We start from the raw sequence: 12162 nt of genomic DNA on the forward strand, positions 1-12162 counted from the left end.
CATGCATATCCACCACACTTAAAACATGTGAGGATCAGTTAGAGGTCCTTTTCCTATAAAATTCCACCAAGCAATTATTAGGGGGTTGTACTAGTGGAATTTCCCAAACATAGATTTTGGAGCTCATTTGTAGAGCGTGAAATAATTTTCTATTTATTATTATTGTTTTCAAATTTTTTTGCACACATGAACTCTAAAATTTTCATTTTGTTGCGATCTTATATCTTTTTTGTTCACGAGGAAAAGTGGGAGAGTGAAAACTCAAGTTTGGATCTGAAAAAAAAAAAAATTTGAAGTGCACAAATGCTGAGAGAGATAATTCCGAAAAGTATCTGTGATTTTTAAGGATAGGCAAAAAGTGGGTTGTTTGGCCCTGGTCAATATCCAACCACTTGAGAATTGTACTTTTTCTACTCCCCCCTAATTTTTGGATCTGAAGGGCACTTGCATCCTCAACATGCTTGTGGAATGCATATCCGCCACACTTAAAACATCTGAGGATCAGTTAGAGGTCCCTTTCCTATAAAATTCCACCAAGATATTATTAGGGGGTTGTACTAGTGGAATTTCCCAAACATGGATTTTGGAGCTCATTTTTAGTGTGTGAAATAATTTTCTTTTTATTATTATAGTTTTCAATTTTTTTTGCACACATGAACTCTAAAATTTTCATTTTGTTGCGATCTTACATCTTTTTTGTTCACGAGGAAAAGTGGGAGAGTGAAAACTCAAGTTTGGATCTGAAAAAAAATAAATTTGAAATGCACAAATGCTGAGAGAGATAATTCCGAAAAGTATCTGTGATTTTTAAGGATAGGCAAAAAGTGGGTTATTTGGCCCTGGTAAATATCCAACCACATGAGAATTGTACTTTTTCTACTCCCCCCTAATTTTTGGATCTGAAGGCCACTTGCATCCTCAACATGCTTGTGGCATGCATATCCACCACACATAAAACATGTGAGGATCAGTTAGAGGTCCCTTTCTTATAAAATTCCTCCAAGCTATTATTAGGGGGTTGTACTAGTGGAATTTCCCAAACATGGATTTTGGTGCTCATTTTTAGTGCGTGAAATAATTTTTTATTTATTATTATTGTTTTCAAATTTTTTTGCACACATGAACTCTAAAATTTTCATTTTGTTGCGATCTTTTATCTTTTTTGTTCACGAGGAAAAATGGGAGAGTGAAAACTCAAGTTTGGATCTGACAAAAAAAAAAATTGAAATGCACAAATGCTGAGAGAGATAATTCCGAAAAGTATCTGTGATATTTAAGGATAGGCAAAAAGTGGGTTGTTTGGCCCTGGTAAATATCCAACCACTTGAGAATTGTACTTTTTCTACTCCCCCTAATTTTTGGATCTGAAGGCCACTTGCATCATCAACATGCTTGTGGCATGCATATCCACCACACTTAAAACTTGTGAGGATCAGTTAGAGGTCCCTTTCCTATAAAATTCCTCCAACCTATTATTAGGGGGTTGTACTAGTGGAATTTCCCAAACATGGATTTTGGAGCTCATTTCTACTGCGTGAAATAATTTTCTATTTATTATTATAGTTTTCAAATTTTTTTGCACACATTAACTCTAAAATTTTCATTTTGTTGTGATCTTATATCTTTTTTGTTCACGAGGAAAAATGGGAGAGTGAAAACTCAAGTTTGGATCTGAAAAAAAAAAAATTTGAAATGCACAAATGCTGAGAGAGATAATTCCGAAAAGTATCTGTGATTTTTAAGGATAGGCAAAAAGTGGGTTGTTTGGCCCTGGTAAATATCCAACCACTTGAGAATTGTACTTTTTCTACTCCCCCCTAATTTTTGGATCTGAAGGCCACTTGCATCCTCAACATGCTTGTGGCATGCATATCCACCACACTCAAAACTTGTGAGGATCAGTTAGAGGTCCATTTCTCATAAAATTCCACCAAGCTATTATTAGGGGGTGTTACTAGTGGAATTTCCCAAACATGGATTTTGGAGCTCATTTTTATTGCGTGAAATAATTTTCTATTTATTATTATAGTTTTAAAATGTTTTTTCACACATGAACTCTAAAATTTTCATTTTGTTGCGAACTTATATCTTTTTTGTTTACGAGGAAAAATGGGAGAGTGATAATTCAAGTTTGAAAACTAAAAAAAAAAAAATTTGAAATGCACAAATGCTGAGAGAGATAATTCCGAAAAGTATCTGTGATTTTTAAGGATAGGCAAAAAGTGGGTTGTTTGGCCCTGGTAAATAGCCAACCACTTGAGAATTGTACTTTTTCTACTCCCCCCTAATTTTTGGATCTGAAGGCCACTTGCATCCTCAACATGCTTGTGGCATGCATATCCACCACACTTAAAACATGTGAGGATCAGTTAGACGTCCCTTTCCCAAACATGGATTTTGGAGCTCATTTTTAGTGCGTGAAATAATTTTCAATTTATTATTATTGTTTTCAAATTTTTTTGCACACATGAACTCTAAAATTTTCATTTTGTTGCGATCTTATATCTTTTTTGTTCACGAGGAAAAATGGGGGAGTGAAAACTCAAGTTTGGATCTGAAAAAAAAAAAATTTGAAATGCACAAATGCTGAGAGAGATAATTCCGAACAGTATCTGTGATTTTTAAGGATAGGCAAAAAGTGGGCTGTTTGGCCCTGGTAAATATCCAACCACTTCAGAATTGTACTTTTTCTTCTCCCCCCTAATTTTTGGATCTGAAGGCCACTTGCATCCTCAACATGCTTGTGGCATGCATATCCACCACACTTAAAACTTGTGAGGATCAGTTAGAGGTCCCTTTCCTATAAAATTCCACCAAGCTATTATTAGGGGGTTGTACTAGTGGAATTTCCCAAACATGGGTTTTGGAGCTCACTTTTAGTGCGTGAAATAATTTTCTATTTATTATTATTGTTTTCAAATTTTTTTGCACACATGAACTCTAAAATTTTCATTTTGTTGCGATCTTATATCTTTTTTGTTCACGAGGAAAAATGGGAGAGTGAAAACTCAAGTTTGGATCTGAAAAAAAAAAATTGAAATGCACAAATGCTGAGAGAGATAATTCCGAAAAGTATCTGTGATTTTTAAGGATAGGCAAAAAGTGGGTTGTTTGGCCCTGGTAAATATCCAACCACTTGAGAATTGTACTTTTTCTTCTCCCCCCTAATTTTTGGATCTGAAGGCCACTTGCATCCTCAACATGCTTGTGGCATGCATATCCACCACACTTAAAACTTGTGAGGATCAGTTAGAGGTCCCTTTCCTATAAAATTCCACCAAGCTATTATTAGGGGGTTGTACTAGTGGAATTTCCCAAACATGGATTTTGGAGCTCATTTTTAGTGCGTGAAATAATTTTTTATTTATTATTATTGTTTTCAAATTTTTTTGCACACATGAACTCTAAAATTTTCATTTTGTTGCGATCTTATATCTTTTTTGTTCACGAGGAAAAATGGGAGAGTGAAAACTCAAGTTTGGATCTGAAAAAAAAAAAATTGAAATGCACAAATGCTGAGAGAGATAATTCCGGTAAGTATCTGTGATTTTTAAGGATAGGCAAAAAGTGTGTAGTTTGGCCCAGGTAAATATCCAACCACTTGAGAATTGTACTTTTTCTACTCCCCCCTAATTTTTGGATCTGAAGGCCACTTGCATCCTCAACATGCTTGTGGCATGCATATCCACCACACTTAAAACATGTGAGGATCAGTTAGAGGTCCTTTTCCTATAAAATTCCACCAAGCTATTATTAGGGGGTTGTACTAGTGGAATTTCCCAAACATAGATTTTGGAGCTCATTTGCAGAGCGTGAAATAATTTTCTATTTATTATTATTGTTTTCAAATTTTTTTGCACACATGAACTCTAAAATTTTCATTTTGTTGCGATCTTATATCTTTTTTGTTCACGAGGAAAAGTGGGAGAGTGAAAACTCAAGTTTGGATCTGAAAAAAAAAAAAATTTGAAGTGCACAAATGCTGAGAGAGATAATTCCGAAAAGTATCTGTGATTTTTAAGGATAGGCAAAAAGTGGGTTGTTTGGCCCTGGTCAATATCCAACCACTTGAGAATTGTACTTTTTCTACTCCCCCCTAATTTTTGGATCTGAAGGCCACTTGCATCCTCAACATGCTTGTGGCATGCATATCCGCCACACTTAAAACATGTGAGGATCAGTTAGAGGTCCCTTTCCTATAAAATTCCACCAAGATATTATTAGGGGGTTGTACTAGTGGAATTTCCCAAACATGGATTTTGGAGCTCATTTTTAGTGTGTGAAATAATTTTCTTTTTATTATTATAGTTTTAAATTTTTTTTGCACACATGAACTCTAAAATTTTCATTTTGTTGCGATCTTACATCTTTTTTGTTCACGAGGAAAAGTGGGAGAGTGAAAACTCAAGTTTGGATCTGAAAAAAAATAAATTTGAAATGCACAAATGCTGAGAGAGATAATTCCGAAAAGTATCTGTGATTTTTAAGGATAGGCAAAAAGTGGGCTGTTTGGCCCTGGTAAATATCCAACCACTTCAGAATTGTACTTTTTCTTCTCCCCCCTAATTTTTGGATCTGAAGGCCACTTGCATCCTCAACATGCTTGTGGCATGCATATCCACCACACTTAAAACTTGTGAGGATCAGTTAGAGGTCCCTTTCCTATAAAATTCCACCAAGCTATTATTAGGGGGTTGTACTAGTGGAATTTCCCAAACATGGATTTTGGAGCTCACTTTTAGTGCGTGAAATAATTTTCTATTTATTATTATTGTTTTCAAATTTTTTTGCACACATGAACTCTAAAATTTTCATTTTGTTGCGATCTTATATCTTTTTTGTTCACGAGGAAAAATGGGAGAGTGAAAACTCAAGTTTGGATCTGAAAAAAAAAAATTGAAATGCACAAATGCTGAGAGAGATAATTCCGAAAAGTATCTGTGATTTTTAAGGATAGGCAAAAAGTGGGTTGTTTGGCCCTGGTAAATATCCAACCACTTGAGAATTGTACTTTTTCTTCTCCCCCCTAATTTTTGGATCTGAAGGCCACTTGCATCCTCAACATGCTTGTGGCATGCATATCCACCACACTTAAAACTTGTGAGGATCAGTTAGAGGTCCCTTTCCTATAAAATTCCACCAAGCTATTATTAGGGGGTTGTACTAGTGGAATTTCCCAAACATGGATTTTGGAGATCATTTTTAGTGCGTGAAATAATTTTTTATTTATTATTATTGTTTTCAAATTTTTTTGCACACATGAACTCTAAAATTTTCATTTTGTTGCGATCTGATATCTTTTTTGTTCACGAGGAAAAATGGGAGAGTGAAAACTCAAGTTTGGATCTGAAAAAAAAAAAATTGAAATGCACAAATGCTGAGAGAGATAATTCCGGTAAGTATCTGTGATTTTTAAAGATAGGCAAAAAGTGTGTAGTTTGGCCCAGGTAAATATCCAACCACTTGAGAATTGTACTTTTTCTACTCCCCCCTAATTTTTGGATCTGAAGGCCACTTGCATCCTCAACATGCTTGTGGCATGCATATCCACCACACTTAAAACATGTGAGGATCAGTTAGAGGTCCTTTTCCTATAAAATTCCACCAAGCTATTATTAGGGGGTTGTACTAGTGGAATTTCCCAAACATAGATTTTGGAGCTCATTTGTAGAGCGTGAAATAATTTTCTATTTATTATTATTGTTTTCAAATTTTTTTGCACACATGAACTCTAAAATTTTCATTTTGTTGCGATCTTATATTTTTTTGTTCATGAGGAAAAGTGGGAGAGTGAAAACTCAAGTTTGGATCTGAAAAAAAAAAAAATTTGAAGTGCACAAATGCTGAGAGAGATAATTCCGAAAAGTATCTGTGATTTTTAAGGATAGGCAAAAAGTGGGTTGTTTGTCCCTGGTCAATATCCAACCACTTGAGAATTGTACTTTTTCTACTCCCCCCTAATTTTTGGATCTGAAGGCCACTTGCATCCTCAACATGCTTGTGGCATGCATATCCGCCACACTTAAAACATGTGAGGATCAGTTAGAGGTCCCTTTCCTATAAAATTCCACCAAGCTATTATTAGGGGGTTGTACTAGTGGAATTTCCCAAACATAGATTTTGGAGCTCATTTGTAGAGCGTGAAATAATTTTCTATTTATTATTATTGTTTTCAAATTTTTTTGCACACATGAACTCTAAAATTTTCATTTTGTTGCGATCTTATATCTTTTTTGTTCACGAGGAAAAGTGGGAGAGTGAAAACTCAAGTTTGGATCTGAAAAAAAAAAAAATTTGAAGTGCACAAATGCTGAGAGAGATAATTCCGAAAAGTATCTGTGATTTTTAAGGATAGGCAAAAAGTGGGTTGTTTGGCCCTGGTCAATATCCAACCACTTGAGAATTGTACTTTTTCTACTCCCCCCTAATTTTTGGATCTGAAGGCCACTTGCATCCTCAACATGCTTGTGGCATGCATATCCGCCACACTTAAAACATGTGAGGATCAGTTAGAGGTCCCTTTCCTATAAAATTCCACCAAGATATTATTAGGGGGTTGTACTAGTGGAATTTCCCAAACATGGATTTTGGAGCTCATTTTTAGTGTGTGAAATAATTTTCTTTTTATTATTATAGTTTTCAATTTTTTTTGCACACATGAACTCTAAAATTTTCATTTTGTTGCGATCTTACATCTTTTTTGTTCACGAGGAAAAGTGGGAGAGTGAAAACTCAAGTTTGGATCTGAAAAAAAATAAATTTGAAATGCACAAATGCTGAGAGAGATAATTCCGAAAAGTATCTGTGATTTTTAAGGATAGGCAAAAAGTGGGTTATTTGGCCCTGGTAAATATCCAACCACATGAGAATTGTACTTTTTCTACTCCCCCCTAATTTTTGGATCTGAAGGCCACTTGCATCCTCAACATGCTTGTGGCATGCATATCTACCACACATAAAAGATGTGAGGATCAGTTAGAGGTCCCTTTCTTATAAAATTCCTCCAAGCTATTATTAGGGGGTTGTACTAGTGGAATTTCCCAAACATGGATTTTGGTGCTCATTTTTAGTGCGTGAAATAATTTTTTATTTATTATTATAGTTTTCAAATTTTTTTGCACACATGAACTCTAAAATTTTCATTTTGTTGCGATCTTATATCTTTTGTGTTCACAAGGAAAAATGGGAGAGTGAAAACTCAAGTTTGGATCTAAAAAAAAAAAATTTGAAATGCACAAATGCTGAGAGAGATAATTTCGAAAAGTATTTGTGATTTTTAAGGATAGGCAAAAAGTGGGTTGTTTGGCCCTGGTCAATATCCAACCACATGAGAATTGTACTTTTTCTACTCCCCTCTAATTTTTGGATCTGAAGGCCACTTGCATCCTCAACATGCTTGTGGCATGCATATCCACCACACTTAAAACTTGTGAGGATCAGTTAGAGGTCCCTTTCCTATAAAATTCCACCAACCTATTATTAGGGGGTTGTACTAGTGGAATTTCCCAAACATGGATTTTGGAGCTCATTTTTAGTGCGTGAAATAATTTTCTATTTAGTACTATAGTTTTCAAATTTTTTTTCACACATGAACTCTAAAATTTTCATTTTGTTGCGAACTTATGTCTTTTTTGTTTACGAGGAAAAATGGGAGAGTGATAATTCAAGTTTGAAAACTATAAAAAAAAAAATTTGAAATGCACAAATGCTGAGAGAGATAATTCCGAAAAGTATCTGTGATTTTTAAGGATAGGCAAAAAGTGGGTTGTTTGGCCCCGGTAAATATCCAACCACTTGAGAATTGTACTTTTTCTACTGCCCCCTAATTTTTGGATCTGAAGGCCACTTGCATCCTCAACATGCTTGTGGCATGCATATCCACCACACTTAAAACATGTGAGGATCAGTTACAGGTCCCTTTCCTATAAAATTCCACCAAGCTATTATTAGGGGGTTGTACTAGTGGAATTTCCCAAACATGGATTTTGGAGCTCATTTTTAGTGCGTGAAATAATTTTCTATTTATTATTATATTTTTCAAATTTTTTTGCACACATGAACTCTAATATTTTCATTTTGTTGCGATCTTATATCTTTTTTGTTCACAAGGAAAAATGGGAGAGTGAAAACTCAAGTTTGGATCTAAAAAAAAAAATTTGAAATGCACAAATGCTGAGAGAGATAATTCCGAAAAGTATTTGTGATTTTTAAGGATAGGCAAAAAGTGGGTTGTTTGGCCCTGGTCAATATCCAACCACTTGAGAATTGTACTTTTTCTACTCCCCCCTAATTTTTGGATCTGAAGGCCATTTGCATCCTCAACATGCTTGTGGCATGCATATCCACCACACTTAAAACATGTGAGGCTCAGTTAGAGGTCCCTTTCCTATAAAATTCCACCAACCTATTATTAGGGGGTTGTACTAGTGGAATTTCCCAAACATTGATTTTGGAGCTCATTTTTAGTGCGTGAAATAATTTTCTATTTATTATTATTGTTTTCAATTTTTTTTGCAGACATGAACTCTAAAATTTTCATTTTGTTGTGATCTTATATCTTTTTTGTTCACGCGGAAAAATGGGAGACTGAAAACTCAAGTTTGGATCTGACAAAAAAAAAATTTGAAATGCACAAATGCTGAGAGAGATAATTCTGAAAAGTATCTGTGATTTTTAAGGATAGGGAAAAAGTGGGTTGTTTGGCCCTGGTAAATAGCCAAGCACTTGAGAATTGTATTTTTACTACTCCCCCCTAATTTTTGGATTTGAAGGCCACTTGCATCCTCACCATGCTTGTGGCATGCATATCCACCACACTTAAAACATGTGAGGATAATTTAGAGGTCCCTTTCCTATAAAATTCCACCAAGCTATTATTAGGGGGTTGTACTAGTGGAATTTCCCAAACATGGATTTTGGAGCTCATTTTTACCGCGTGAAATAATTTTCTATTTATTATTATAGTTTTCAAATTTTTTAGCACACATGAACTCTAAAATTTTCATTTTTTTGCGATCCTATATCTTTTTTGTTCACGAGGAAAAATGGGAGAGTGAAAACTGAAGTTTGGATCTGAAAAAAAAAAAATTGAAATGCACAAATGCTGAGAGAGATAATTCCGAAAAGTATCTGTGATGTTTATGGATAGGCAAAAAGTGGGTTGTTTGGCCCTGGTAAATATCCAACCACATGAGAATTGTACTTTTTCTACTCCCCCCTAATTTTTGGATCTGAAGGCCACTTGCATCCTCAACATGCTTGTGGCATGCATATCCACCACACTTAAAACATGTGAGGATCAGTTAGAGGTCCCTTTCCTATAAAATTCCACCAAGCTATTATTAGGGGGTTGTACTAGTGGAATTTCCCAAACATGGATTTTGGAGCCCATTTTTAGTGCGTGAAATAATTTTCTACTTATTATTATAGTTTTCAAATTTTTTTTCACACATGAACTCTAAAATTTTCATTTTGTTGTGAACTTATATCTTTTTTGTTTACGAGGAAAAATGGGAGAGTGATAATTCAAGTTTGAAAACTATAAAAAAAAATTTAAATGGACAAATGCTGAGAGAGATAATTCCGAAAAGTATCTGTGATTTTTAAGGATAGGCAAAAAGTGGGTTGTTTGGCCCTGGTAAATATCCAACCACTTGAGAATTGTACTTTTTCTACTCCCCCCTAATTTTTGGATCTGAAGCCACTTGCATCCTCAACATGCTTGTGGCATGCATATCCACCACACTTAAAACATGTGAGGATCAGTTAGAGGTCCCTTTCCTATAAAATTCCACCAAGCTATTATTAAGGGGTTGTACTAGTGGAATTTCCGAAACATGGATTTTGGTGCTCATTTTTAGTGCGTGAAATAATTTTTTATTTATTATTATAGTTTTCAAATTTTTTTGCGCACATGAACTCTAAAATTTTCATTTTGTTGCGATCTTTTATCTTTTTTGTTCACGAGGAAAAATGGGAGAGTGAAAACTCAAGTTTGGATCTGACAAAAAAAAAATTGAAATGCACAAATGCTGAGAGAGATAATTCCGAAAAGTATCTGTGATTTTTAAGGATAGGCAAAAAGTGGGTTGTTTGGCCCTGGTAAATATCCAACCACTTGAGAATTGTACTTTTTCTACTCCCCCCTAATTTTTGGATCTGAAGGCCACTTGCATCCTCAACATGCTTGTGGCATGCATATCCACCACACTTAAAACTTGTGAGGATCAGTTAGAGGTCCCTTTCCTATAAAATTCCTCCAACCTATTATTAGAGGGTTGTACTAGTGGAATTTCCCAAACATGGATTTTGGAGCTCATTTCTACTGCGTGAAATAATTTTCTATTTATTATTATAGTTTTCAAATTTTTTTGCACACATGAACTCTAAAATTTTCATTTTGTTGTGATCTTATATCTTTTTTGTTCACGAGGAAAAATGGGAGAGTGAAAACTCAAGTTTGGATCTGAAAAAAAAAAAATTTGAAATGCACAAATGCCGAGAGAGATAATTCCGAAAAGTATCTGTGATTTTTAAGGATAGGCAAAAAGTGGGTTGTTTGGCCCTGGTAAATATCCAACCACTTGAGAATTGTACTTTTTCTACTCCCCCCTAATTTTTGGATCTGAAGGCCACTTGCATCCTCAACATGCTTGTGGCATGCATATCCACCACACTCAAAACTTGTGAGGATCAGTTAGAGGTCCCTTTCTTATAAAATTCCACCAAGCTATTATTAGGGGGTGTTACTAGTGGAATTTCCCAAACATGGATTTTGGAGCTCATTTTTATTGCGTGAAATAATTTTCTATTTATTATTATAGTTTTAAAATGTTTTTTCACACATGAACTCTAAAATTTTCATTTTGTTGCGAACTTATATCTTTTTTGTTTACGAGGAAAAATGGGAGAGTGATAATTCAAGTTTGAAAACTAAAAAAAAAAAAATTTGAAATGCACAAATGCTGAGAGAGATAATTCCGAAAAGTATCTGTGATTTTTAAGGATAGGCAAAAAGTGGGTTGTTTGGCCCTGGTAAATAGCCAACCAGTTGAGAATTGTACTTTTTCTACTCCCCCCTAATTTTTGGATCTGAAGGCCACTTGCATCCTCAACATGCTTGTGGCATGCATATCCACCACACTTAAAACATGTGAGGATCAGTTAGAGGTCCCTTTCCCAAACATGGATTTTGGAGCTCATTTTTAGTGCGTGAAATAATTTTCAATTTATTATTATAGTTTTCAAATTTTTTTGCACACATGAACTCTAAAATTTTCATTTTGTTGCGATCTTATATGTTTTTTGTTCACGAGGAAAAATGGGGGAGTGAAAACTCAAGTTTGGATCTGAAAAAAAAAAAATTTGAAATGCACAAATGCTGAGAGAGATAATTCCGAAAAGTATCTGTGATTTTTAAGGATAGGCAAAAAGTGGGCTGTTTGGCCCTGGTAAATATCCAACCACTTCAGAATTGTACTTTTTCTTCTCCCCCCTAATTTTTGGATCTGAAGGCCACTTGCATCCTCAACATGCTTGTGGCATGCATATCCACCACACTTAAAACTTGTGAGGATCAGTTAGAGGTCCCTTTCCTATAAAATTCCACCAAGCTATTATTAGGGGGTTGTACTAGTGGAATTTCCCAAACATGGATTTTGGAGCTCATTTTTAGTGCGTGAAATAATTTTTTATTTATTATTATTGTTTTCAAATTTTTTTGCACACATGAACTCTAAAATTTTCATTTTGTTGCGATCTTATATCTTTTTTGTTCACGAGGAAAAATGGGAGAGTGAAAACTCAAGTTTGGATCTGAAAAAAAAAAAATTGAAATGCACAAATGCTGAGAGAGATAATTCCGGTAAGTATCTGTGATTTTTAAGGATAGGCAAAAAGTGGGTAGTTTGGCCCATGTAAATATCCAACCACTTGAGAATTGTACTTTTTCTACTCCCCCCTAATTTTTGGATCTGAAGGCCACTTGCATCCTCAACATGCTTGTGGCATGCATATCCACCACACTTAAAACATGTGAGGATCAGTTAGAGGTCCTTTTCCTATAAAATTCCACCAAGCTATTATTAGGGGGTTGTACTAGTGGAATTTCCCAAACATAGATTTTGGAGCTCATTTGTAGAGCGTGAAATAATTTTCTATTTA

The sequence above is a fragment of the Aristolochia californica genome, unplaced genomic scaffold, assembly GCF_029961685.1.
Source record: "Aristolochia californica isolate CCGP_79_NKW_82.1479 unplaced genomic scaffold, dmAriCali1.0.hap1 SCAF_15, whole genome shotgun sequence".
Classification (NCBI taxonomy): Eukaryota; Viridiplantae; Streptophyta; class Magnoliopsida; order Piperales; family Aristolochiaceae; genus Aristolochia; species Aristolochia californica.